Genomic DNA, 27,406 nt, shown 5'->3' with positions numbered 1-27,406 from the left:
GTAATTGGTCCTGGGTAGGGGAGGGGAAGCTAAATCAGACCCAGTTTTCTGCATACAAGATAGATGATGAGATGTAGGAGTTATACCTCCCTATATCCTGTCTTCCACACAGCCTTCCCTCTTCTCTTCACCTCCACCACTAAAGCACTGCAAAACTTTCTACCATGTTTCCCTGCATCCACATTCACCCTCTAATACCTCTTCCTATCCAGCAGCCAGAATAATCTTTCAGAAAGGCATAACTGATTGCAGCTTTTGCACTTCTCTTAGATGTTGTCTAGGGTGTCCCCTTTCTCCCTGCACCCGTGATGAAACTTTGGGCAGGTCTCATTATCAATCAGATCACAAAACATCTTCCAGTCGCCTTAATCCCAAGAATAAGCCCATTCGGTATTAAAATGACCAGTCCGGCTTGAACCTATTTCAGGCTTAAAACATACTGGGAATGGAAGAACATTCTCCAGAAGTTGCTAAGGACATCCTTTGGCGAGGAGGGAAAGGGAGGGGAAACTACACCTGGATGAAACTGGGGTCATCAGGTGTTGTTTTTTTCTGTTCACAGCAGGTGTTTAAAGCTGCCCTCTCAGGACCCTGCTGTGGGTTGGCGGCATTGCATACTAACCTCTCCAGGCTTGGTGGGTGCTCCAGACTGTCTTTTTTTCAGGCTCACCTGAGGGCTCCTGGACCTTCGTCAGCATTGGGCCCCTCCCCTGATGCTCCTGAGAGCAGGCAGAGGTCTCCTCTGACCAGCCCCAGAGCCTGTGTGTTGGTTATGGCACCATCACCCTTCCCCAGCTTCGCCTAAGGTTAAACCCCTTTGAAATGGCTCCAGGCCAGCTTTCTCATTCAGGGTCTCCTTTGGAAGGGCAGGGCTTTCTCAGAACTCCACCAACTCCCCTTTAAGCATCCACCTTTGTGCTCTGAGACTCTGGATGATGACAATGGGCAACCTCTCTGAGTGGTTTCCCCTTTCCCTGGGCTTGAGGTAGGGAGATACATCCCCTTCTCTTTTCCAGGATGCTCGGGGGAGGGGGGGGGGAATGCATACACACCACCAGCTTTCTCCAGAAATTCCTCTCTCCAATGTCAAATTTCCTTGGTCTCATTATACCCTATTCATTGGTAAGGGATGAAGGTCCCCAAGCTGTGTTGCAGCATTCCTTTATCCAAGTCCTAGTAAGTGCTCTAGCATCTTGAATAAGGATGTGAAAAAACTTGCAACTTGTGGGGGCCCAGTGGAAACAGACCAGGGAACAACATATGTGAACATCTGGTTACACTTTCATAGCAATATGAGTTTCTGCATAGAGGGTATCATAGCTGGACATTTATTCAGTGTTATTTGATTCATAGGGGAACCTTCTGGAGGGCAAGGACCTATCTGCTTATCCTTACTACTGTATCCCCAGGACCCTGCAGAAAGCTGGCCCTTGGTGGCTGCTAGGAAAGAAACCATCTGTGACCAAGCAGCAGTCATTCAACCTTCCTGCCATGGTGGGACAAATGGATAGAGCTTCTGATCGCCTCTTGGACCTGAACTCAGAGGCAGACTGAAGCTGCAAGGCTGGAAGTTATGGCTGAGGGCTGAATCGGGCTTCCAGTGCCCCACACAGGAACAAAGAGAACTCTCGTAAAAGCTGGGTGGCAGGAAATCGCCCCGTAGCTTTCTTGTGTATATTGCCATCATGCTGACAAATCCAAACACCAAGCCAGGAAAGGAATGGAATGGAGAAGCAAACTTAAGTTGTTCAAACACAGAGGAAAAGCCAAATGAGGCCAAGGGGATCTGATTCATATTCCAATGTTCCCAACATTCCCAGTGCCACCTCCAATTACTAAAATAAAGAGATTAAGTAGCTGAATTTGTTTTGCAGTGTTTATGCTTTTCTGCCATTTTCTGACTTGTGCACTTTGGACAGGGAGAACAAGTTTCTCAACTCAGAGTCTGTTTGATCTCAATTCTGGTTGTTTTCTGTGGACCCCAATCTGGTCACATGCCATCAGAATTCCCTGCCATGTGCACTTCTTGCTTGCATGGCCTTTTCTCAGTGTTTTCTTCTTCCCCCTTGTCTGGGCCTCAGGTTTCCAAGGGTATTACCTGGGATTGGCCTTAGAAGGGCTGCTGCCTGCTCTGGGGCAGTTGGGCCTGGGTCCTCGTGCAGTCTGGGGCCCTCGGGGGTCTGCTGTCCCTCCACCATCCAGAACTCGGGTCTCTGAGGCCCCCAGCTGTGTTTGGAGACCCTGTTGTCTCCCTGTTCCAACCAGGATACTACTGTTGCTATTCCTGATATTAAAAACTTTCCAAAACTTGAAATAAGGCAAAAATATCATGGGTGCTCTTTCAGTGTTATATTAGAACACGCTTTGACAAGGCTGCCTAAGGATTCCATGACTCTTAATCTCTAAAAGTAGGTAACTTTGTTTTATTTACTCTTTACTCTTGAGTAAAAAAATTTCCTCCAAGCTTTCAGTTTCATTGCCCTACAGAACATTAACCAGTTTTATGTCTAACTGTCTTCTTATTCCAGCATTCTTTTTTTCCCCTGATCAACTCTGCATGTCCTCTTTCGGATCAGCTTTACCACCATGCTGGTTCCCCTATCAGTGAGTTCAACGAATCTGTATATTTTAATGAGTCATGTTTTTAACTTTTTGAAAATGATGCTTTGACTAGCTATTATCCTCATGATTGTCCACTGGACACCATTCCTGGCCTGACCCTCTCAGGGCTCTCTGGCCACCCAAGCATCACCTCTACGGTAGGGAGCCCATTAGAATGAAATAAATTTCTGTATATTATTCCTCAACATAGTGGACCTTAGCCTTTGGTGGTTCAGGGACTCCTTTGAGAAGGTGATGAAAGTGATGGATGCTCTCTGCAGGAAATCATACATCCCTGCATGACTTAGTCCCTGTGATGGTTTGAAGTTGTTGGTACCCCAGAAAAGATCATGTTCTTTTAATCCATTCCTATGGGTGTAGAACTATTGTTCAATTAGACGTGCTTAGGTTATATCAATTGAGATGTGGCCTACCTCATTCAAGGTGTGTCTTAATTCTCTTACTGAAGTCCTTTGTAGTGGATAAAACACAGAAAAAAGCCCCAGAGAAGTTGAGAGAGGAAGCCACTGAAGCCAGAAGCTGAAAGCAATGAAATCCAAGAGAAAAGGACCAGCAGACGGCACCATGTGCTTTGCTATCTGACAGAGGAGCCCAAGCTCGCCAGTAACTGGTCTTCAGGGAAAAAGCATTGTCTGTTTATGCCTTGAATTGGACGTTTTCACAGCCTAAGAACTCTAAACTTATATGTTAATCCCCATTGTAAAAGCCAACCCATTTCTGGTATATTGCATTTTGTCAGCTTTAGCAAACTACAACAATCCCCTATTTGGGGGAGATCACAGACACACCCCTGCAGCCCTGGGATTAAAAAAGAAAACAACTCCAGTTTTAGGAAAAATAAATTCAGTTGCAAGGAGTCAAGACGAAACCAACCTCCTTTCATCCCATCTTGGTTTGGGTTCTCTTAGGAGTCAACCCTGAGACAATGATTCGAGTGCAAGCAGTTTATTTGGGAGGTGATCCCAGGAGACACCATTAAAGGAGTGGGGAAGTGAGACAGGGAGGGGAGGAGCCAATACAGGGCATATCATCAGGCAGATGCCACTATGGACAATGGGGTTGAACCCCACTGGACACCCAGAGAGATGCTGCAGAGCAGACCTTGGGGAAGAAGGGGCTGGGGTGTTCATCCTCCCACTCCTACCAATCCTGAGGGCTGCTCCGAGGGGTCCTAACTCCCTCACACTTCCAGCCAGCCTATGGAAGCAGAGCAGGCTTCAGTGGCCAAAGAAAGCCCTCAGTCGAGGAAAGCTGGTGCTAGTAGCTGGAACTTGAGCAGAGACCCTGGAAATGGTGAATGCCAAGGAGACAGAGGTGGTGCCCTGTCAACGTCTGCACATACAGACCTTGCTCGGTCCCGTCTGTTCCTTACCCCCTCCCTGCACTTGAAGAGCCTCTCCTCCTTCTCCCCTTCCTAAACCTTGTTCAGACTTCAAGAAACAGCAAGCCCCCCATTTTCCATTGGGGAAACCTCCCCCAAGGCCTGCGGATCTGGTCCTCCTCCTATGGACACCCAGAGCATTGCCAGCAAGTAACACCGAACTTAATCAATCACACAGTGCTTTAGGAGGCTCTTCAATGGGTTCACACCTCTTTACCTCAACCACTGCCCAACCCTTAGCCATCTTTCCCCACCATAGTTCTCAAAGCTCAGCAGGTGCTCATGAACACTGTTCCTCAAGCAGTTGAGGTGAAGTATAAAGACAATAGGTGCTCAAATGACAACTGAAGCAACAGCATGATGAGCTTGCAGGGAGAGAAGCCTGGAGTCGTGGAAAGAGCTTGGCTCAGAAAAACTAGGGCTTGAGTCCTGGACCCTGGACCAATTTACCAAACTCATTCTATAGCTCAGTTTCCCCATCTGTGAAATGGACATCATAATGTCACCAACCCTCAGGGTGTTGTGTTTTGGTTTAGGATTAAAGCCAGTTTATGCAAACTACCCAGCATGGCACCTGCAAGCTGTTTTTCATTCCTATCCATTTCCTGCAGCAGTAACCTAACACCTTGTGCAGAGTCTAAAAATGGCACCAGTATCATCATTTCACAGCTGCCTAGGGGTGACAAAAACCAACAGCAAACAAGAAAGCAAATCTTCTCACAGAAGGGACTGAAAGACTTTTGAGGGAGAAGACTGGGGAGAACTAGGAATCAACACCTCTGTGACTAAATTCAATTTTTTAAAAAATGTAACACACACTTATATGACACTTAAGTGCCAGGCACTGTTCTAAGCACTCTGTAAATACGTACTCATTTAGTCCTCATAATAACCTTAGCAGGTAGTTACTGTTATCACAGTTTTACAGATGGGAAAACTGAGGCAATGAGAAGTTAAATGACTGGTTCCAAGGTTGTGAGTAGCAGAACTTGGATTCAAACCTGGGTCACCTGGCTCCTGAGTCTGTGCCCTTAACCTCTGCTATGCAGCCTCTCCAACATTTCACTTTTGCTTTATTAGGTTAAAAAAAAAAAAAAAGCAACAACCAAATCAGCCTCCCCTAGCTGTGCCCTCCCTGCTCTGAGAAAGTCTATTGGCTCCAGTTTTTCAGCCATCACTCTCAAGTCTTCTTATACTTTAATAGAAGGAAGGTTGGCAGGGGGGAAACAGCTTATTGAGAGCAAAGGAAGAGGGCACGTATGAATTCAGGCCATAAATCGTCCCCTCATTCTGCCCATGTTCCTTCCCAGGCAGGGGTGTTAAGTCCTGACCACCCCACACCCCAAGTCCTCCCTGGCGGTACCCCCTCCTTTCACTCTTGGTTTGGGACATAAGGAAGGCTGCTAGTCTGAGCTCCCGCACAGGAGGAGGGCCAGGCCCCTACCTCAACCCTCACCTGTAGAGCCTGCTCAGTCCCTGCTCCAGTGACCTGCTGCTGACTCAGAGCTCAGATGGCCCCAGGGCTCCGCTCCCAGGCTTCCTGGCAGCTCTAGTGCTATGGTGGCAGCAGCAGCCTGGACCAGCCCAGTGGCAAAGTGGCCTGTGGCCATAGCCCAGGGCCTGCCCCTCAGCTGGCACCCCTTTCTGGTGAGGGGAGGAGGGGCAGCCAGCTTGCCTCTGGTTCGATGCCCGAGGAATGCCAGCTCCCAGACCTTTTTGGTGCCACGTTCCTAGAGCGAGGAGCCCAAGGCCATAGAGGGCAGAGGAAGTTGTGCTGGCACAGGGAAACAGATACTCCCTGTCACCTGAGTCAGATGTGCCAGACACCAGTCTGGTTGCCTTCTCATAACAGAAGCATGTTTCTCTCACTCCCCCAGGCTCAAAGAGACAATAACCTAATGGTAGAAGGCTCGATGCCTGGGGGGCATCTTCGACTGGGTCACCGAGAATTCTTTTACTTCTTGATTATTCTTATTATTACCTTTGTAAGTGCAAACTGATTGGTCCAGTTCCCATCAGGTGCTGTGGTTTCAAGCTGGGGAGAACGGCTCCCAAGCAGTTTTGCTCAACTACATCTCCAGGGAATGTGGTTGAACAAAACTACCATTGCTACTCAATCCTGTATCCACAAAATTTTCTTCTACAATTAATTGTTCACAGCATCACATATAGTTGTGCATTTGGATGATTGTATGGTATGTGAATATATCTCAATAAAATTGCATTAAAAAACTGTTCTTCAAGCACCCACCCTGTGTGGGCAGGTCATAGGCAGGAGCCTTCCCTCTCGACACCTCCCCTTGGTCCTGGAGAAGTCGTTTCCTTGGGTGGCACCACCATCCACCCTGTCCTCCAAATGAGAAAACAGAGGGGCACCTCAGAGTCCTGGTATCCCCACAGCATCCACATTCCCTCAGTCACTAAGTCCTGATTCCACCTCCTCACCATCTCTCAAATACCTCCCCTTCTTTCCACTTCCTACCACTGATCTCACTGATCTCACGTGAGGTATCACTGAGGGGGCTGCCCCCCTGGGAGCACATTTCCCAGCCTCCTTTGAGGCCTGCTGTGGCCATGGGACTAGTTCTCACCACTGGAAAGTGAGAAGGGATGTGGGTTATTTCTAGACTGGATTTTTTTAAGAAGTGAGTAAGCCTTCACCACTGGCTCTTTCTCCTGCCACCAGGAAGCAGAAGACTTCTAGGCCATAGATGGAAGGAAACTGGGCCTCTGAATCACCTTGTGGAGGAAAGCCACCCACCACTGAGGAATAGCCTCATTTGACCGATACCTGAGCAATGAACAAACTTGTAGTGAGCTAATCCCCTGGAAACTGATGGTTTGTTACACCAGTTAGCACTGTGCTGACTAAAACAGGTATATACAGGGTAATCTTGTTCCTAATGGGGATTAACAAGGGTATTTAAGCAGAAAAATGGTGTGAAGGGAGACATCTCAGGCCACAGTAAGGGGAGAGCAGGAAGGTGGGAGAACAAACGTGTTCCCTGCCATCCCTCCCACGGGGAGGTGGGGCAAGAAGGCAGGGACTGCACCCCCATCCTCATGCCACCTCCATCCACCCTGGCTGGCCTCTTCATGAGTAAGTTCAGGCTCCAAAACCCACTCTGTGTCTTTGCTTCCTTTTAAAATCCAGAAGCAGGTTAAACTTCTAGCCTTTCATAACCTGGGAAAACATCCATTCCCTTGTCCCCCATCACAGTGAGTCCACATAGACAGAAACCAGGTTTCAGAATAGAAATGGAGGGACCTCGGGCTGGAACTTGGGGGCAGAAGGGTGGCTCTCAGTGAGGGTGAGGCCCTCACCCAAAAGCCAGTAATACTGGGAAGGGTTAGGAGGGTGGAGATAGATTCCATAAGCTAGTCAGGAAGGAACGTGCCAGAAACATTCCCCAAATCCCATCACGGCTCAGGCAGTGGTGCTCAGACTTCTGCTGCTAAGGTCCAGAGACAGGCTGACAGGAAGGACGTGGACCTTGTACACGAGGAAGGCCTGAGCTTCCAAGGTTTACAGCTAAAGAGAAGGCAGCTCCAAAGCGGCCCTGAGAAGTCAGCCTCCGAGACAAAGCCCCCACCTGCCCCGGTTTTAACAGCTGCCAACTCTTTCCCTGTCAAGTCCTTCCACTCCCCAGCTCCCCACCTTCAGCAGCTCCCCACCTCCAGCAGCTCACAGGGGCAACCTGAATATGCAGTCGGCGAGGGGGGGGGCACCTACCCCTCCCAGGAGTGGCTAAGGGGGTCCCCAGATGACAGTGGGATTCATTCCACCCCAGGTTACACAACTCCTTGGCTGCAGCTAAAGTCTGAACTGAATATGAAAATGGAAAATGCTCCAGCAAATAAATTCCAGGGGCATTAGGCAAATGGTCCTTTTAAATAAACAATAGCTTTCACTTTCACACAGACATGATGAAAGGGAGGTGGAAAAAAATGAAAAATGGATCCTTCCCAGATCACAGAGCTTATTCTTAGCAAGGCCCAGGGCCTCTACTTTGTCCCAACCCTCAGGGCCCTGGAGCCAGTGGCAGGAGGGTCAGCACAGAAAATTTCCTCCAGGCCCACACTGCCCTGTGTAAACTTACCTCTCCATGGGCAGGGCCTCCCCTCTGCAGGGCAGGGGTGTGGCAGAGCAGGGCAGGGCAGAGGAGGGTAGCAGAGGCGAGGACTTCCTCCATCTGAGCTCCCCGATAACCCACAGGGGCGGCACAAAGGGGGATGCTGTTTCCATAGCCAGAGGTTTTCCTAAAACAAAGCTACAGGGGTTCTCCGCGTTTACTTGGAGTAGAGTGGGAGGGGGCACATCAGCTGGGAGCTCTGACTCAATAGGATACCAGCTGACCCAGGGTCCACCCCTCTTCTCTGCCTCTGGGAGCACTGGGTGAGGCAGGCTTGCTTTCTCCCCTTCTCCTCCCACCCCGGGCCCACCCACCCAGCCACAAAGGGCAGGGGACTCGGGAGAACCTCCCAGTCCCAGGCAAGGCTGCCCAGGCTGATGCCAAGGGGCAGGGTAGATATCTCTCAGCAGCTGTCTGCATCATTGTTATAAGCAGAACAAGGCCTGGTGTGATGTAGCCAAATATTTGGGCTTGGCTGCACCATCCACAGGAACAACTTGTCTTCAGGCTGCACCCTGGAGCCCCTTGGGAGAGCCATGACTGGGAATGGGTTAGAGAGCAAAAACCCAGCCCTCCTTCCTTTGGCTCCCGAACACACACACCCTCACCCAGCTGCACTCCACCCTGACCCTCCACCCAGCCCTGGAATATTATCTTCTTCCTGCCTTCCTGTCCTCTATTGCTGCTAGTGATGGGATAAAGCCAGCCAGGACACCAGGAGACCAGGAGACCAGGGGCCAGAAGTAGCCTGGGGACAGGCTCAAGGCTCCAAGGGGAGGAGGGAGAGAGCAGCCAAACCAAGGTTCATGGAAACATGGCCACAACCAGCCCTACTCAGGAACTAACAAGCTGTCCATGTCTGAATTCCCACCAACAATGTCACTCCTTTTTTTTTTTTTTAAAGTGTGTGCATGGGCGGGGGGGGGGGGGGGGGGGCTCCAGAATATTGTGTATAATTGCAGATAAGATCATTGGCTGGACAAGGCATCTAGGACTCCAGGGAAGGGGGATCCAGGCCATGGTGCAGACAACAGGGATGAGGGCAGGAAGCCTGGAACAGGGGATAGGGGAGGTCTGGGTCCAGAATAGAGAAACCTGACAATACAGAAGCAGCTGGGGGGCCCAAGGATCCATGGGGAAGAGATGCTAGGAGTCATGGCTCTTTCCCCCTCAAACTCTGCAATGTACCCCATCCCACTCAGAGTAAAACCCAAGACCTCTCAATGGCTTACAAGGCCCTGACAGACCTCTCTCGCCTCTCTAACCTCATCTCCTACTTTTCACCCCACACCATTCTGTTCAGCCAATCTGGCCCCTGGCTTTTGTCTCAGGGCCTTTGTACTTCCCCCAGATCCTTCTGCATTGCTTCCTCTCTCATCTCCGACATCTTTGCTTGAAAGTCTTCTTTCATGAGGCCTGCTCTGACCACTCTTTTTAAATTACATATTTATTACCTGCATGATTTGTCTCTGCCTCTGCTTGTTAGAACATTAGCTGCACCAGGACAGGGGTTTTCACCTTTCTTGTTCACTAGGGAAGCCCATGCTTCCAGAACAGTGCTTGGCTCATGGGAAGTGCTCTATAAATATTTGTTGAATGAATGAATGAATGGATGGATGGATGAATAAATGAATGGCAGCCTTCTCACAGGGGCCCAGGGCTCAGTAACAGTTACACCAGCTGCCACCCACTGAGGACTCACTGTGGGCAAAGCCGGGACCATACAAAAGTCTTGTTTTCAATCTACACAACACTACCACAGAGACCATTTTTCTCACAATTTCCAGATGAGGAAACCAAGGTTCCAGGAGTTTAAGAAACTTGGCCAAGCAGGTCAGTGGTGCTGCTGAGATTTGCATCCCAGAAGCCTGTCCCCAGAGCTCATAGCTTTGGATAAACTGTGTCCAGAAATTACATCTCCATAGCGGAGACCCCATGAGCTACAGTCACCCACTCTTGCCTGACTTCAGGTCCTCACACTCCAGAATGCTGCTAGGGTGATGTTCAGAAAAGCTCAGACCTCTGAAACTGCATGTAAGCAGCAGGGTCATCTTTTAAGATGAAACCAGGGCGTTGGACAGAAAATCAGAGAACCAGAATTCCAGCTCCAGTGGAGACTGACAAGCCAGGCTTAACTTCCATGAAATGAGAGGAGTGGCTCACATGGCCTCTGCAGCCCCATGCATTCTCAGGCTGGGCAGAGCCCATACAACTGATGCTTGCCCTGAGCCTCATGCTCAAGAAGACACTACCTGGCTCTCCTCTGGCTATACCTCTCCCCAAGGGACAAGGGGTCTGTGGGACCAAGAGCCCCCACTTCTAGACATGCTCTGGGTTCCCAGGACCTCTGGAATTCCCTGCCCAAAGAGCTCTCAGTCCAGTTTGTTTGGGGCTCTTCTCCCAGGTCCATTGCCCCTCCCTCAATTATAGACGACAGCACTGGTCAGTGTACTCCTAGGCACAAGGGACAGCCTTTTGTGGGGAGTGGGTGGATGGAGCTGGAAGGGGTGTCCACACTAATGCATGACCGCCCTGGCAGGGGTGTCCACACACATGCACAGGGGCCCACTACAAGCAGAATGGAGCCAGCAGTGGATGGGAAGTAAGGAGATGGGCTAGGGGCTAGCTCTCCCCAAGCTGCCAATTTCAGTACTAAACTTATTTGAGGAGTCTCAGAAGTCTAAAATTGATTGTGGCCTTCTAGGTTGTTATAAAAGTTTTTGTCAAGGTAGGAGGATAAAATAGAGCTCACTTCACAGTTATCTTGATTTGTAGCTTTAAATGTTTAGACATTCACTAAGTGGTCCTCCATTTCTGCTCTTATACTCAGCCCTGAAAATGAGAGGGTGAGTGCAGACAAAATTTCAAGTTTCCAAGAGGTTGTTAAGGGCAAAACAGAAATGAGAGCTGATGGGTCTCCCTAGGGCTCTGTGTTATATACCTCCCTCTCCCTGATTCATTAACAGCAGGAAGATACCCCAAAAGGAGAAGATGTGACAAACAAGGGATTGTTCCAGCTTCAACTCTGTCACACCCTCCACACCCTATACCCCAACCAGCCTCAACGGTTTTCTCCTCGCCTGGAAGAGTGGCAATGCCAAGCAAGTGGCAACGGGTCCCTTTAATTTCAAAGAAGAAAAAGTGGCTCTGGTCCTAATGTCACAAATATGCCTCAGGCCTGTTCTTCCTTGACTGGCTGAATGATCTTGGGTAAGGTACACTGGCTTCTCAATGTACAAGGGATACCATGCTGACCCCACAAAGCTGCTTTGAGGATTGGAGATTGTCTGGCACACAGTAGGTTCTCAATGAGCGATAATGATTACTGCCATGTTTTATCCTTGCAGCCCTAGCAAATGGATGGGTGGTTGGAAGATGTTGAAATGGATGGATGGGTGGAAGATGGGTGGATGGCAGTCTACATAGGTGGACAGATAGGTGAATGGATGGGGGGGTGGAGGGTGGGTAGATGGGTTGGCAAAGGGGGTGGGAAGTTGCAGGGGGTGTATGGGTATGTGGGTGGGTGGATTCTTGGTTTGGTTCTATAAAAGATATTACAAACTACCTAGCATTCAGAAATCTCCCCATTTAATAACCATTCATCCAACTTTGCCCTTGAATTGAACCTCAAATACCAGGGCATAATACTCCTTTTGTCTTTCAGGAAGAGAAACAATAACAAAAAGCTTGGAAGTCATCGTTGGAGTTAGGACTTGGATTTAAACATATGTTTCTAAAGCATGTGCTGTAAGATCATGTGCAAACAATTGCAACCTCCGTTCTCCAGAACACATCTCAGAGTTCAAGGCCTCATCGCAAATACCCTCCATGGTCTCTTCTCTGCCCTGGGATGCAGAGACCCTTTTTAATATATATCAGAATTATCGATTCAGTAAATTGAGGCTCAAATCTTTGTCAATGCTATTTTAATGTGGAATGAGAAAATAGATAACACATTGTTTTCCCAGATGCAGAACACACTATATGCTAAGCCAGGGATGCTGATAAATCATCTTCAACCCAAGGTATCACCATGGTTGAGGAAAATGTGCCAACACTAAAACACATGGGTATCACACCTCCTTGCTTCTCCAAGTCCATGGGCAATGCACTATTCATTCAACACTGTCAGAGATTTTACAAAAGGCAAGAGAAAGGGTGAGGGTTGGGGATGGAAAGGAAGTGAGGAAGCTAAATGTCACAAACAGCATGTGTGGGAAATAGAAAGACAGAATTGTCAACACCCTGACAGAATAAGACATTTGTTTCCTCCATGGATCACAGAAGAAATAATCAGAAGAGCTACAAGTTCAGAGGCAGTCCAGGCTACTCAGCAACTCGAATTAAAATTAAATAACATGATAGTTCTCTTGAATGCACTGATTAAGAAAGTTTGAAAATTTCCCCCCAAAATACAATGTATTCTACACCGAAGACTGCAAAGTCATTTGGTATTGGAGAGATGATAAATTTACTAGGCATGGGGTTTTTGCAGAATTTCTACAAAGACTTAAAACAACATTCTTTAAAAGGAGATTTGAGAACATACAGGAAAGAAAGCTCCGCGTGTCCTTTTTTAGGAGGGAAACTTGCGCTCCTCTGACAAGAACAGTCAAGGGGGACTTTTCAATTGCTTAGACATGTCTGTCTGCAGGAAAACCCTCTATGGAGCGCCCTAGAAACACCCCTGGTGATTCATGCATGGAGTGTGTTTGAAAGAATTTTATCAAGAAGTCAAGTAGTGGTTCTCAAAGGGTGACCTAAAGGCTATTTGCTCATAGCTTTCATGTTTACAATATGACAATATCTATATCTTTGCTTCAGTTATCAGTTAGAATATTTAACAAAAACCTCCTGATAACATTCTTTCCATTCAATTCTAGTAAAAGAGTCTTGACGATGGCAATACTATACAAGTCCTGAGCAGTCCAATGTGGTTATGTGAGACAATATTTGTAAAACCGTGGCAAACCATAGAGTATTTCCTAAATGCTACATACTCTTGTTTGCTATCGTCGTCATCTTGCTTGATATCATCATCATCATCACGATTATCATCATCGGATTTCCCTTTAGCCAACAGACCAAAAATGTGTGAAAATCATTTACCAAGTCCAGTATTTCCCACACTTGGTTAATACAAATCACCCAAAATCCATGTTGAAAACAGATTCCAAGGCCCCATATCAGACCCACTGAATCTGAATTGGTGAGAATACGAACTTTTAGCACATTTTCTTTGATCGGAGAAGTTTTGGAAATATTCCAGTGGGTTTTCAAACTCATTCAGGGGATTGAAATTTTGGGGTCCTTTTATCCCTGCTTAAAAAAGAAACACACAAACATTGCTCTATTGAGTCAGCCACAGCAATGTTAATTACTTCTCCCCAAATTAATTAAGGCAATTATTATAGATAGTCTTTAAATATCATTTCCCTAGGTTGAGACCTCTTTAGTTACAAACATTCTCCATGCTCCCATGTTGGAAAGTGATATGGCATACATCATACTTGGGAACTAAAAACCCTACAATTGATAGAGAAAATGCTTCAGTTCAAAGGATCCCTAACAATTCCAAAGGGCATCTGAAAAAAATATCAAAGAAGAAAGGTAGGATCTTACCTACCTAAATTCACCTTAATTTACTCTGCCAGGTTCTTCTGAGAGGGGATGGTGGTTGGACCAGTAACAGAGATACATGGAGAAGCACTTCCCCAGATGACTTGCAGACCTAAAGCTTGAAGCAGCCACAGAATAATAATAAATATTTGTTGTTGTGTGTAAGTTCTGAGGTGGTTTGTTGTGCAGCAACAGCTGACTGATACATCATTCCACCGAGGTAAATAAGCCATCCCAATTCAGTGTAGATGTTAAAAGGAAGGAATGAGCACAGTTGAAAGAGTCAGCTCCAAGTGGGAGTTAAAGGGCAGTGGTGTCCAGTAAGGAGAGAGACCATGTGAAGACCTAACTAAGGTTTAGACATGAGTCCTGTTCTAATGTGGGAGCCTATTAGCAGTGCTAATATAAAATATTCTCTCTCAGAGGAACATATGATACATATATATATAATTTATATCCAACTGTATTCCAAATAGGATTTAAGGCTGCTTATAAAAATGCCCACGATAAAATAAGCAAGTAAGAAGAGCAGAGCAACAGAAAATGATGGTATGTCAAACCAAGGGGTCAATAAAGTAAATGTATGCCATAAAGTCATGTCCTCCTGCTAGACACAAGCTGCAATGTTGTCTCTGAGCTCCCTAGCAGCTAGTGCAAAGATGTAAACAAGATCAATTGCAAGATTCTTGGCAGGAGTCAAGTATAGATGAGCCAGTATCTCAGCAGGACATCTGTTTCCTGATAGAAATGTCTTCTGGGGGCCTTATAAGGACATTGGATTATGTAGTGAACAATGTCCTCAACAGAACCCTTATAGAAAACATACCATGATGATGATGATGATGATAATGATCAAGAACAATAGCTAATGCTTACAGAGTACTTGCCACGTGGCAGGAGCTTTGTAAGTGCTCAACATATAATGACATATTTTATCCTTAAAACAATTATTTCCTTCTGATCCTCCAGGAAAAAGTTATGGGCTATTTGTCATCATGAACCACAGAGGAAGTAGCCCTGGGGAGGATGGGGACCTGGGCAGAAGACTCCACGGACTCCACTCCCTGAAGAAGCAGCCTAAACCAAGGATAGATCTTAGAATACCCCAAGAAAATCCAGAAGTCAAGATTTATAAGAAAAAAATTCCGATTTTTGAATATTGGCAATTGTATAGGCCACCACTCTGCAGGGCAAGCAAAACATGACTGTGAGCAAGATCTGGCATGTGGGGCGCCATTTTCAACCTCTGGCCTAGAAATGAATGAACAGCATAACCTTCAGACACTCCACCATCCATACAATTCATTTCAACCAAGCTTTTGATAAATATTAACAAGCAGGAAGTCTGAAGTCCTCCTGACCGACAAGTGCGTGAGATGCCGACATTCCATGGCACTGATACTAGGAGCCTGAGGACTGCCCCGGCTGAGAGTGGGACAGAAGGTTCTTTTTGCAAGTTGTGGAGCACAAAGAAAACACCATCTCTGCCCAGAAATGGGACAAGGAAGTTCCAGCTATCAGCCAGTCTGTCTAGAAGAAGTCACACTTTTATTTCTTCAGCTATGCATTTATTTCTTCAACTTAATGGGCTTGTGTGGAACCCACTTGAGATCAAATAATCAGCCTGCTGCTCCACCTCTTCGGCCCAGCCGCCAATGACTGTGGGGATGATGGGCAGCCTCATCAACACCATCCAAAATTCTGCCTCCCGGGCAGCTGTCCCTTCCCGAGAAAACCAAATTCTTCCTTTTTGGAAGGAGAAGTTTGCATTGGGGCAGGATGTGGGAAGAACGAGAGGAGAAAACAAGAAATACCATATATATTCAGCCATCTTTCTACCCTTAAAAATCAATCCCTATTTGGAAATGTTTGCTGCCCCTTCTTAAACAAGACAAGTGACCTCAGGGCCAGAGAAATAAAATCCTCTGCCTGTCTCGACTCAACAGGTTCCCTGACAAGCTAAACACAGCTGCACTTCAGCTCTATTTTTAGACCTTATAAATTCTGGCCTTTCTTCTTCTCTACAGACTTGCCAAAGACTTTTATCTAGGCTCTCACTCCAGGACAATAATTTCATGATGACATTGTAGTGTTTGCTTGCTGCTATTACAAGTATGTTAGGAATATACTCTCCAGAGGGGAGGCGGCCTGCCTCTAATTGCCCCCAGGGTTTGGACTGTGACCAGGAAGAGGAAACGCTGCCACCAAAACTGGTTTCCTTTTAAAAAGTGGAAGGAAAAGAACCAAAGCAGGGGCCACTCAGAAGAGCCTCCAGGACAATGTTTTTCAAAGCGGAACAAAACTTGAATTTTCAGCCCCCTCCCTGCGCCCCTGTCACAATTCTGCTCTGTTGGAATCCAGGGTTGGAGTCCTGAACCTGCCTTTTGGAGAACACTGCCCAGACTCCAAAGCCCATCCCAACTCCAACTCTTGGTTAACTTTCTCTTTGCCGTGACCCTCTGTTAATGCGGACAGCTGCAGGGTGGAGACCAGTGTCATTTAAGGTGCTAACAATTATCGGGGGTCCCTAAAGCTTTCTAGACCTTGTACAATACTGCCCTCCGTGATTCTAGAAGCTACCATCTAAATGGAGGTGGATGGTCGGTCCCAGTAGATTCAAAGCAAGAACAGAAGTGGGACTTGGTCCATCCTGTTGTATTTGTTATCCACCACAGCCTCACCAACATACACTCCTTCTGTCCTCTAGGTTCTCATGAATCCAGCCAGCCAGCAAACATTTGGTGGGTGTCATCCATGTGTCCAGTCTTCTCCTAGGCCCTGTGACCATCAAAAACTCAAGCACCAAACTTAGGATTCGTCCCTGACTGTTCTCTTTCCCTCCCTTTTATAATCTAAGGCTTCAACTATCCGTATTCTCTTTAGCTCCAACAAATCACCAGAGCCGTTTGCACTGTGACCACGCTAACCCAGCCACCTTGTTCATTGTTCTCACCTCCTAGCTGGGTGCCTGCTTCCACTCTCAGTCCCCAAACCTCCATAATCCACGATCTCCATAGAGCAAGAGCAAGATTTTGACAACATCTATCATATCATGTTATAGCCTTGCTTCCCAGAGATTAAAATCCAAACTTCTTAGCCATCTGGCCATCATCTACCAGTCTGGATTTTTCTTCATACATTACTTCATTCAATCTTCCTAACAACACTTGGGAAGTAGGAATTAACCTTCAGGAGATTCAGAAAAGTTGAGCAACTTGACAAATTTCACACAGCCTATAATGGTGGAGCTGGAATTTACACCAAAATCTATGCTCTTTCGACTCAAATTCTTAGCACATTTTAGCCAGATTCAAAAACAAATATACATCTTTGAGGGCAGCCCCCACGGTTCCTCATTAATCTGTTTCCAAAGATCTGACCTGCATTGGTTTGGGAAGAGCAGAATTGCTGCTCATAGGAACACATCTGAAATAAAAAGATGAGGAGGATAAGAGAGAGAAAGAGAATGGAAGAGAAGAAGAGAAGAGAAAATGAGGAAGAGGAAACAAAGAGCAGAATTGCTGCTCATAGGAACACATCTGAAATAAAAAGATGAGGAGGATAAGAGAGAGAAAGAGAATGGAAGAGAAGAAGAGAAGAGAAAATGAGGAAGAGGAAACAGCAGATGCTTCCACCAACACTTTAAAACAGAATTATAAAATGTAGCTGCAACCCCCCATCTGCATTGGCCAGAGCTCGGTAAACTTCCATGGCCAGAGGGTTGGGCCAACAATGATTTTTCCTCTCTCCCTCGAATTTGCATCGCCTGGTTACATCACCTCTCCCGAGACTTAGCGGACAAAGTGAATCAGCCGATCACATGGTAAGGACTCGGCAAAGTTACTTCCCGACTGAGACGTCCGGCACAGTCAGCGTTTCCTTCCCTCTGAGAGTAAAAGGGAAAGCCCTTCCTTCCATCTCCCTGATTTTTTTCCATCCACTTATTTTTCTTGTGGTGGAACATAAATTTACACAACTAGATTTCAGAAGGATTCCCTGCCCTTTTACAAATATGAAGGACTGACAGACATCTCCTACCTCCCCACACTGTCAGTTCAAATGCAAATCAGGAAAAAGTGAAACTCTTGATCCCCAAAGAAACCCTCCCCACACAGGGCAGCAGGAATGGGGTCTCCAGCTCACGCCAACAACGTCCAAGAAGTCAGCAGGCTGTTGTCAGAAGGTGCAGATGTCAATGCCAGGCACAGATTTGGCTGGACAGCACTCACGGTGGCAGCCATCAGCAGAAACGACAGTGTGGTGCAGGACCTGCTTGCCACTGGGGCTGACCCAAACTTGGAGATGAGTTCAGCGGTATTTACAAGACCTCCAGGGAGGAGGGAATCCATTCTTTGGAAGTCCTGAACATCCAAGAGGATGACCAGTTGAACACCTGCACTAGCTTCAAGGGCTGCCCATTCCTGCACTATGCTGTCCTTGCTGACAACTGCCACACCACCAAGGAGCTGCTTGGTGGAAGAGCCAAGCCCTTGCAGGGGCATGAAATGGAACACGCATCCTTAGATTATGCCCAAGAAGGAGAGGTAATGAAATGTCTAAGGACTTCTGAGACCAAGTATCAAGAGAAGCAGGGGAAGCATGAGGCCGAGGAGCGGTGCCGCTTCCCCCTGGAGCAGCAGCTGAAGGAGCACATCAATGGCCAGGGGAATTCCATCACCACAGTGGGTGCTGCAATCTAGAAGAAGGAGAACAGCTGGTATGACGAAGAATACCCTCTGGTTTTCCTCTTCTTGGGATCACCTGGAATAGGAAAACCTGAGCTGGCCAAGCAGACAGCCAAAAAAGTGCACAAAGATGTCAAAAAGTGTTTCATCAGGCTGGACATGAGTTCCAGGAGCAACACAAGGTGGCCAAGCTTATTGGGTCCTCACCAGGTTACATCAGCCACAAGGAGGGTGGCCAGCTGACCAAGAGGCTGAAGCAGTGTCCCAGTGCCATTGGTGTTCTTCGAGGAGGTACACAAGGCTCATTCAGATGTGCTCACCATCATGCTACAACTGTTCAGTGGGGGTCAGCGGACAGATGGAAAAGGGAAGACCACTTTCGGCAAGGAAGCCATCTTCCTCACGGTCTCCAAAGTGGCCAGCAATGAGATTGCGGAGAACGCTCTGCAGCTGAAGCGAGAAGCTTTGGAGATGACCCACAACCATCTTGATGAGAACCGTGAGGGATGTCCAGATTAGTGACAAGATGACCATCTCAAACAACTTCAAGGAGAATGTGATTCATGCCTTCCTAAAAAGCTCACTTCTGCAGGTATGAGTTTCTGGGATAGATGAATGAGATCGTCTACTTCCAGACAAGCAGCCACTCAATAGCCCCAAACTGCCCTCACCCCAGGCTGAGAAGCTCCACCCAAGCTGTGGCTGGAGACCATCAATAGAGACAGTAAGACCCAAAAACTGGACATCCAGGCTCCACTACACCCATGAGAGTATGTGTTACATTCTCTAGCATCTACCTCCCTGCCTAGATGTACCTTTTGACATCCAATAAAGGCCCCACCATTCTGCCTGGCACACACACACAAAAAAAGAGAAACAGAAAGAAAGAAAGAGAAAGTGAGACCCTTCATAAAGATTTCTGTCTAACATTCTACTGATACTGACCAGTGATGGAACTCTGGCCTCTTGTATTTCTAACATCTGGAATCATTAGTGTAACTTCCTATGTACAAATTCTGCTAATTTCTATAAACTAGAATTATTTTTCCAATTTTATTGATAATTATTAGCACTTTTATAATTAGTAACATTAAATTGATAATTATGTAAAAGCTTTCTGGGAAGAAATTTTTTAATGCTTAACAAATCATTTAAAACTGCAGATCCATGGAGGCAGGGGTGGGGGCTGAATCTGATTCAATTCAACAACAATGAGCTGAAAACCCACTGTGCACACTACCTGGGTTGACAGACCCCACTACACATACCCTCTCTGATGGCGGCTGTAAACAATACAAAGAGAAGGGGGATAAACTCCAGGCTTCCAAGCAGCTTAGGATCTGGTAGGAGGGTTAGATAATTCTATAAATTACTAGAATACTTGGCAGAATATTATAAGGTCCATGCATGAGGTACTTCCTATATGCTAGACCATGACAGAGACTGCCTAATCCCTTTCCCCTTTTAATTGAATCTCAATTTTATTCTAGGTTGCAATATGTCTCTCTAAAGGAAAATATTTCTCTGTCTCCCCTGCAGGAGGAGGTGGTCAATATGGTGCAAGTGAAAACATTGCATGAGGCTTCCAGGAAACCACTTTAAAAGGAGTCAGCTTAGGAAAGAAATGAACTCTTTTGTGCTCTTCTCTCTTCTTCCTATCTGGAATTTGCATGTGATAGCTGGACCTCCAGCAGCTATCATGGGCCATGAGGTAGCTTTGAGGCTGGAGGTCACATGCTGAGGATGGTGGAACAAAAAGAGAGAAGGATTCAGGATCCTTGATGGGCTTGGAGCTAACATATCAGTCCTGAACTTCTTTTGTGTAAGAGCAATAAAACCCTATCTTTTAATCCTCTTACAAGGATTGCAATTTGACCTGGCCTGAAAGAGTGGTGACGCCAGGTAGCCACCAGGAGAGGAATCAAGAGAAGGACAGGCTGATGAGAGAGCTTCCCTGGGGCTATAGGGGCTGCCAGGGAGGCCATTACCATGATACCAGGGGACAGGTTCTCAGAACTTCTCTTGGAAAGGATGGGATACTAAATGAGGAAGGAGACAATGAGGCAGGGACAAGTCTCCTGTCCTTCTTAACATGGTCTAACTTCTCCTTGGCAGTCACAAACCACTTCCTCCTCCTCAACTCTGCTCGCTCCCCCTCTCAGGCCTAGGTGATATATGGCTACATATGACTAGACCTTAAGAGCACATCCCTAAGAAAACATCCTAATACCTTCCTTCCTACCTCCACCATGATAAGGCTCCTCCATGAAGCCCTCTCAGAGACCTGGACACAGAAAGAGATAGGGACAGGCCAGGAAGAAATATTTTGAGCTTGCTGAAATTAGGATTATGGGAGGCAGCTTTCTCTTAACCCTATATATTTTTTTAAGGACAAAAGTACGCCAAACGAAATTCCTGATCCAGTCTAAATCCATATCAGAGTGGTGGTCCAGGAGCCCTCTGACCCTGAGGTGATCAGTCTCTCTTGTCCAAGTTTGCAGATGCAACTGGGGTCAGGGATCACATGTTCAAGCCATGGGGGCAAAGGATGGACAAAAAGGAAAGGCTAAAGGCAAGCTAAAGCATGATTGGGGAGGGGCAGCTACTTATCGTCCCTGAAAATTCATCCGAAGTAGACTGGCCTTTACGTTTCCCGCCAAAAAACCAGCAGGTCAGTTTATGTTCCTCTAAGGACGCCGGCGCTTTGGAAGGAGGTGAGCGTCCCCACCCCCTACCCTATGTCAGCTCTAAGACATGGAAATCCTCATGCATTGAGCTCATCCGGAACTTCCCAGCAATCAATTAAAATTTAACATGACCAAGCAGTACACTTAAAAGGTCCAAACTTAAACACATTTTTACTGGAAATGCAAGTTTTTAAAAAGCAAAAGGAACAAGAGTCAGAGTATCTTCCCACACAGGACATTTTCTCCTCCTCTTAACTGCAACACTCCCTTCTCCCAATTCTTTCTGGAACTAAAAATACCCAACTTTATTAAATATCTTTTTCTCACTACAAACCATGTTTGGGTTTGAGATTAAAAAGTAGGAATTCTTTAAACCTACATTATTTTTAAAAAGTAAACAATGACCAAGGAAAAAAGAATCCCAGATTTTTCCAATACAACATAAAGATCACAGTACAAGATAGTGCTCAAGCTCTCCAGGAGGGAAGACAGAAATCATGCAGGGCCCTATTTATACTCCAAATGACACTCGTGACTAAATAAAAATGTGTTTATGTTTCCATCAGGCTACTCGGATCTCACATGTTCTGCTCACTCGGCCATCCTTCCATAGACGCCAAGCTTCACAAGTCAGTGTGGAAATGGAAGGCCTTATTAATTGCTTCTCTTGTACCACGATCTAATAAAAAATAAGTCTGAAAAAGACAGTTCAGAAGAAGGCTCTGATGGATGGCGGGAAAAAAAATAAGACTGGTTATTCCGGAATTAAAGAGGCCACTGAAGAGGTCTTAATCTTCCAGTCACCATCCATGCCCTTTCTTTATGCCTTTTAAGGAAATGTTAGAAATGAAATGGAAGAAAGGGTTGGAAAAATCCACTTGGACAATATACCCAAGGCAGGGATAGCTGTTTTCACTGTTGGTTTGGGGCTTTGTGCAGTTACATCTTATGGGTCTCCAGAGAGCCCGAATCGGCCCATTGCCTCTAAAGACACACAAGGCCTGCTGCCCTCACAACTGGCAGCAGCCACGAGGGTCTGAACACACCCTTGGCACAGAGGGGGCCAGAGTCATCATTTGGTTTTTATGATTATAGTCACTCAACGTCCAGCCAGGATTCCTTTTATACTCAAGAAAACTAAAACAATTAACTGAGGCTCAAGATATTCCCACTTAAGGAAGAAATGGGAGACTGGGGTAGTGAGGCAGAGGGGCCTGGCCATGTGCGGGTGACTGTGGGCAAACACATGGGGGTGTCCACTCGATCCCGGGGGTGTAGGGGTGCTCCACTGGAGGCAAAGACCCGATCCCTGGGGTGTAGGGGTGCTCCACTGGAGGCAAAGCCGCTCTTTGGTTGTGGCCCTCATCTCTCTGCCTTCCCACTCATGCTGACCACGACAGACGGGGTTTCCCATGTCAGGCTGAACTTGATTCCATAATTTCTGCCTCCCTTTTTTCTTTATAAATCAGAATTGTGGCAGGGCTGCATACATGGCTTTGGCGCTCCTCGGCACTTCTGCCCTGCTCTGGGAAGTCATCCCCCTCACTCTCCTCCAACCTCAACCTTTCCATCGGGACTTTTCGTAGTGAAAAATGATCTCAGGTGGAACTTCTCCCACCCTCCCTCACGCGGTTGTAAATGAAATCTTTGACGAGCAAATGGAGATCTCAGCGCTTGGATGTAACTTCTTCATCAAAAGCCTGGCTTTCTCTCTTCCTAGAAAATAAATAACCACGACTCCCCACTGACAGGAAGAGCCTCTGCAGGAAGGTTGCAGTGTGTTTCCAGTAAGAGACATAAAGCGGCGGCCCAGGCCAAGGCTGAATCCATCCTCTTCTCCCCAAGCCCCCAGCCCTGTGTCCACAGCCCCAACAGGGGCTCCATCACACTCATGTCAGCTGTGTCCTCTGGAGGACAAGATCCTGGAGAATGAGCATTGGGGCTTCTTTATCTCCCATGAAGGGCAGGAACTCCCCAAAACCAGTGAAATTACAGCTGCCTGAGGGGCCACTGGCTCTTAGCACCCAACAGGGAATTTTCCCCAAAGGCACAGTCAACCCTGTCAACCCACTTCAACTCCAGACTTCTTTTTTGAGTAATAATTTCAAAGAGTCTAAAAAGAGCCCCCCAAAGCTCAATTTTGAGAACTTTGACTTATTAGCAGAATAATAAACCCTTGGTGTTTTAATGACTTGCTTCCACAGTGCCCACACTCTTTCTAGAGAGCCCCACTTTTGGTGAGCGGATACCGAGCAGGCAGGGCAGGATCCCCACAAGGGGCTTTCCTGCAGCAACGCTTTGTAGCCTGGATGCTGGGAAGCCCCTCAACACTCAATGAGACAGCCTGGCCCAAAGACCAGGAGTGCAGGTTCCAGGGCCTAAAGGGGCTACAATCCTGTCTCAGCTGCTTTCTGGTTGTAAGTCCTTGGGCAGTCGCTTAGCTCTCTGGGCCTCAGTTTCTTCATCTGTACAAAAAGGATAAGGGTAGCATGCATTTTACAGGGCTGTGCTGAGGATTATCAGAATCAACTTAGGCAGAGGGTTTGGAATAGTGCCTGGGTGCAAAAAGCACTCAATAAACACCAGTAATCATTATTGATGACTTTTTGTGACTCTCACTCCCTTTATCTTCAAATAGGAGACATCAGACAAAGTTGAACTAAACAACAGCCTGAGCGAAACACTCATAGGTGTTGGGTCTGGTGGAATGTGGTTTGCAGAAGGCAGACCAGTGATTTAGGAACTCATCTTCCTCACAGTGCTCTGTGCCACCTCCATGCCAGCAAATGGGATAATCTAGAAACTGCTCCTGCCAAACAGGAAGGCCGAGGCCCAGAGTGAGAGAGGCCGCATGAGGGCGAGCTAGACCAGTGGCGAGAGGAGTGTGTACCCTGGGGGACAGCAGTCTCTACTTGACTGAACTTCCTTGCCATAGAGATTTTCACCGATTGACATCCTTTCACATCAAACATCCCAAATGCAACTGTGTATAGCTGCCCGCTGCTCTCCCTATTTATCTTGACTCAAGGGTCCTTTCAGGAGAGCTGCCCAAGGAGATATACTCTGTGCACAGATCAAAAAGACCCTGGAAGGCAGTTTGGGGTGGGGTCCTCTGCAAAATTTGGAGAATGTGCTCCAGTTCCAGAAGCATTTCTGTGAGTCTGGGGCAAGTGGGTCAGAACCTGCTGGGGTCCCATGGCAGCGTGGACCCACTAACCCCACATGGCCTCAGACCTGCTCCTTCCGGAAGGGTGGAACCCCATCTGGGGAGCACCCCATCTGCATGGAAGGAATGCAGCTGCAGTCTGTCAGCCTAGGAGGTTGGCACAGTTAATTTTCCCCATCCTGATGGGAAATGGGCAGTGAGACGTCAGGGAACTTTCCAAAGGTTCAATAACAAATCAACTAGGGAGCTAAGAAGACACAACTCAGGAAGTCTAGAAAAAGGGTAACCACATCTCAGTGGGACTTCAACAGCTTTACAGCTTATTGCTTAAAACCATAAGTTTAATTTCAGATTGGATCTTAAAGTAACAATCCTTGGCTGCAAGAGCTGCATGAATATGGAATAACAGGAAAGAATAATAGGGAAAAAATCAGCAAAGATGACTCGGGGGACTGATATTTTATTACACCACACTTGCTCCTAACCCAAAGGTCAGAACGCAATAGGATTTTAATCCCTACTTAACCTGGAGCTTCTCCAACCATTATTTAAAGTTAGCTGTTCTGAGGATACGAAGATGACTCAAAAATAAGAGAGTTTATTTTGGTAGGCAGTGGCAAATGAAAAGTAAATAACTATTAATAATATTAAAAGAAATACCTACTTCATGAAGCATACCAGGATTGAAAATAAACTTCACATAAACATAACATAAACTTTTACAACTAATCTTCACCTGGTGCTGACTTTTTTCTTCCCATCTCACTTAAATGTAAGCAAGACAGGACATTGACTGAGATGAACTTTTTACTTTTAAGGTAGTAAATGTAACTTTGTAAATCCTGTGCCAAATATAAATAAATCTTAAAATGGTCTTCAATGGGTCCAATTTTCAACAGGATGAGGATATACTACAGGGACCTGAGCTTCCCATGTGACAGGATCATCCAGAAGCACCACGAGACTGTGTGCCCTGCTCACTCTGCCTGGCTCGGAGAGGGAAAAGATGCATATCTGTGGAGTGAATGAATGGCCCAGTCTCTCCTCACCACCCCCACCCCAACCGTGCCCACCCTGACCTGAGTACTCAGGATTCTCACCGATGGCTTGCTACACCTCGAACATGTCAGTTCATATTTTCTTCCTTCAATGTAAAAATATATTTCCTTCCTTGAAGTCATTTGCTTTCCTTACCATGTGACACTCCTCCCACTGAGTGCAAGGTCTCTGTGCCTTCCCCTTGAACTTGAGCAGAACTCTGTGGCCTGCCTGAACACAAAAAGTGACACTGCCCTGTAATTCTGAGGTGCGGTCATCAAAATGCCATGCATTCCCCCTGCTCTCTTGAGAGGCTCACTTAGGAACCAGCTGCCATGCTGTGAGGAAACCAAATTAGCCCAGGTGGGGAGACTGCACTGAAAGGCCTCATGCCTCATGTAAGTGTTCTGGGCAAGAGTCCATCTGAGATCCCTGCCCCAAACAGTGGCTGCCAGTCGTGTGAGTGAAGACGCCCAGAGGATTCCAGCCCCGATGTCACGTCTTCCCAGCTGAGGCCCCAAATACCACTGAAAAAGGCAAGCCAGCACCTGGGCCCAGTCTGAATTCCTGACCCACAGCACCCACGAGCAAAATCAAATGCTCATCTCACACCCTCAAGTTTTGGAATGGTTTGAACAAGGGTAACTGGGACTTCATCTCTCAGTGTACTAGCATCACAAATTTGAATAAGAAATTTGAATAAGCCAGGGGTTACACACACTGGGAAGGGGGTAGTTCCAGAAGGAGATGAGCTTAAAATTCCAGGTCTGTGCTACAACGCAACAACAAAAACACAAACAACCCATTTTAAAAAGGGACAAAGGACGTGAAAAGGTGCTTCTACAAAGCAGATACGCAAATGGCCAATAAGCACACGAAAACATGTTCAACAATATTAATCATGAGGGAAATGCAAATCAAAACCACAATGAGATACTGCTTCACACCTATTATGATGGCTATTTTTTAAAAAAAGGAAAATAACGAGTGTTGCTGAAGATACAGAGAAATTGGTACCCTTGCACATTGAATTGAAAACAGGAACAGATACTTGTACATCATTATTAATAGCAGCATTAAGCACAATGGCCAAAAGGTAGAAACAACACAAGAACCCATCAACACATGAATGGATAAATAAAACGTGGTGTGTATATAATGAGATATTATTCAATCATAAAAAGGAATGAAGTGCTGATACATGCTATAACATGGATGAACCTTGAAATCTTTATGTTGAGTGAAATAAGCCAGACACAACAGGACAAGTATTATATGATCCTACTTTTATGAAATATCTAGAATAAGCAAATTCATAAAGACAGAAAGTAGATTAGAGGTTACTGGGGGTGGTCTAGGGGGCAGGGAGGGATGGAGAGTAATTGCTTTTTGGAGTGATGAGAAAGTTTTGGTAATGGATGGTGGTAATGGTAGCACAACATTGTGAATGTCAAAATGGGTCAAAATGGGAAATTTCGTGTTATATCTATGTTACGACAATAAACAAATGATATTGCTGGGATACGCTCCTCCATGGGTTGCCAAGGCTCCTACACATCTCGCTAGGGCTGAGTATGCAAGAATGGAAAGTCCTAACTGCTCTCTACCCAGGTCATTCTCAGGGTTGTGTTTGCGGCAAGCAACGCTAAGGGATGAAAAAGTGGGACAAACAGCAGGTTGGCTGGCTGGTGTAAAGTGGTTCCTTCAGCTCAGTGTTCCTCTCATGTGACATAACCCACTGTGTATACAGGTATCCAGCTAGGCCTGTTGGAATTGGCGTTCAGGAAACTGATGCAAATTTGTGCTATAGGTAATAGCACAAATTTCTTTGCTATGAGTAATGAAGTCTATTGTCCTTGAAAAAAAAAAAACTCAGGTCTGTCATTAAATCACCTGCAGAGTCTGGGCAGTCACTTGCCCAAAGTTTTCACTGTATGAACTGAAAAACGGGACTTAAGAGGATCTCTAAACTAAGACCACCAGGAGGATTAAACGAGACATAGCACATGAAGACTCTCGGAAAGGCGTAAAGCATGGGCCACGTGTGTGAGGTATTATCAGTGTCACATGTGAGG

The 27,406-nt window shown here is 46.5% G+C and overlaps 1 protein-coding gene and 1 pseudogene across 1 annotated transcript in view; one reads left to right on the top strand and one right to left on the bottom strand.

The window, feature by feature from the left end:
* Positions 1-27,406, bottom strand: part of ITGA9 (integrin subunit alpha 9) — a 398,613-nt gene that overhangs the window by 250,790 nt on the left and 120,417 nt on the right. The gene's annotated exons all lie outside the window — the stretch shown is intronic.
* Positions 17,881-19,159, top strand: LOC119510115 (annotated as a pseudogene).

Source organism: Choloepus didactylus, chromosome 1 (genome assembly GCF_015220235.1).
Source record: "Choloepus didactylus isolate mChoDid1 chromosome 1, mChoDid1.pri, whole genome shotgun sequence".
Lineage (NCBI taxonomy): Eukaryota > Metazoa > Chordata > Mammalia > Pilosa > Megalonychidae > Choloepus > Choloepus didactylus.
This window is presented reverse-complemented; position numbering and strand designations above follow the sequence as displayed.